This window comes from Cebus imitator, unplaced genomic scaffold (genome assembly GCF_001604975.1).
Source record: "Cebus imitator isolate Cc_AM_T3 unplaced genomic scaffold, Cebus_imitator-1.0 Scaffold38, whole genome shotgun sequence".
NCBI lineage: Eukaryota > Metazoa > Chordata > Mammalia > Primates > Cebidae > Cebus > Cebus imitator.
Window position 1 is genome coordinate 2210578 of NW_016107353.1, and position 2178 is coordinate 2212755.

Here is a 2178-nt window from a genome sequence, read left to right on the forward strand (position 1 = left end):
GGGTTTCACCATGTTGACCAGGATGGTCTCGATCTCTTGACCTCGTGATCCACCCGCCTCGGCCTCCCAAAGTGCTGGGATTACAGGCTTGAGCCACCGCGCCCGGCCTCAGTAAATATTTTATGGAGAGACTGACTGCTTCAATCCTTTGACTCTTACTGGCTTTGAAATCAGTCTGACTTCTTCCCTACACCTTTTCAATGATCCATGACATTTGAGGGCTGTGTTGTTCAGGGAGTATTTATTCCAGTATCCGAGCTCTTATTACTATTATTATTCTTTGAGACAGAGTCTTGTTCTGTCACCCAGGCTGGAGTGCAGTGGCGCAATCTCAGCTCACTGCAAACTCTGCCTCCCGGGTTCACGCAATTATCTGTCTCAGCCTTCTGAGTAGCTGGGATTACAGGCGCCCACCACCACGTCTGGCTAATTTTTGTATTTTTAGTGGAGACGGTGTTTCACCATCTTAGCCAGGTTGGTCTTGAACTCCTGACCTTGTAATACACCCGCCTCGTCCTCCCAAAGTGCTGGGATTACAGACGTGACCCAGGGTGCCCAGCCTCTGTATTTGAGCTCTTGATGCTGTGTAAGATTCTTGGGCTCAACCAGGCATGGTGGCTCATGCCTATAATTCCAACACTTTGTGAGGCTGAGGCGGGAGGATCCCTTGAGTTAAGGTAGTCCAAGAGTAGCCTCGGCAACATACCAAGACCCCATCTTTACAAAAACATTTTTAAAAAAATCACTAGGCATGGTGGTACATGCCTGTAGTCCCAGCTACTCTGGAAGCTGACATGAGAGGATCATTTGAGCCAGGAAATTGAGGCCATGGTAAGCTACGATTGCAACCCTGTGTCAAAACAAACAAAAAGCAACCTATACTATGCATCTTCCTAGTACCTTGTGATGGTCTCAGCTCCAAAGACTCTATGTGCTATACTGTGACAATAGAAGACTGGGCCCCTGAGTAGTTTGCTACAACTTGGTGTTGGTTTGGGGAAATCTGGGAAGGAAGGGTCTACAACTTTCCCCCTCTGTGATATAGATTGATGATAATTTTTTTCAAAGGCAGTAAGTCTGATGAGAAGGAGGGTAAAAAAAAAATCCCTTTAAAAGTTATTATAGTAGGGCTCAACAAAATGAAAAGGCAACATACAGAATGAGAGAAAAAATTTGCAAACCATATACCTGATCAGGGGTTAATATATAAAATATATAAGGAACTTATACAATTCAATAGTAAAACAAAACAAAAACAAATAACCAGAATTTTTTTAAATGAGCAAAGGACCTGAATCAACATTTTCCCAAAGAAGACATACAAATGACCCAAAGTGGCTGGGCACAGTGGCTTACGCCTGCAAACCCAGCACTTTGGGAGGCTGAGGTGGCCAGATCACCTGAGGTCGGAAGTTCAAGACCAGCCTGACCAACATGGAGAAACCCCGTCTCTACTAAAAATGCTAAATTAGCCAGGCGTGGTGACGCATGCCTGTAATTCTAGCTACTTGGGAGGCTGAGGCAGGAGAGTCCCTTACACCTGGGAGACGGAGGTTGCAGTGAGCCGAGATCACACCATTGCACTCCGGCCTGGGCAAGAAGAGTGAAACTCCGTCTCAAAAAAAAAAAGACTCACAGGTATATGAAAAGATGCTCAACATCATTAATCATCAGGAAGTGTAAGTCAAAACGATAAGGAGAGATCACCTTACACTTGGTAGTGTAGCTATTCTCAAAAAGTCAAAAGATTACAAGTGATGGCAAGGGCGTGGAGAAAAGGGACCCTTGTACACCGTTGGTGGAATGTAAACTGGTACAGCCATATGAAAAACAGTATGGAGATTCCTTTAAAATATTAAAAATAGAACTACTGTACAAACCAGCAATCCCACTTCTGGGAATATATCCAAAGGAAATGAAATCAGTATGTTAAAGAGAGATTGGCGCCTCCATGTTCATTGCAGCATTATTCACAATAGACAAGATGTGGATTCAACAGAAGTATCTGGCAACAGGTGACTGGATAAAGAAAATGGGGCTGGGTGCTGTGGCTCACATCTGTAATTCCAGTACTTTGGGAGGCTGAGACGGGCAGATCACCTAAGGTCAGGATTTCGAGATCAGCCTAGCCAACATGGTGAAGCCCTGTCTCCACTAAAAATACAAAAATTAGGCCGG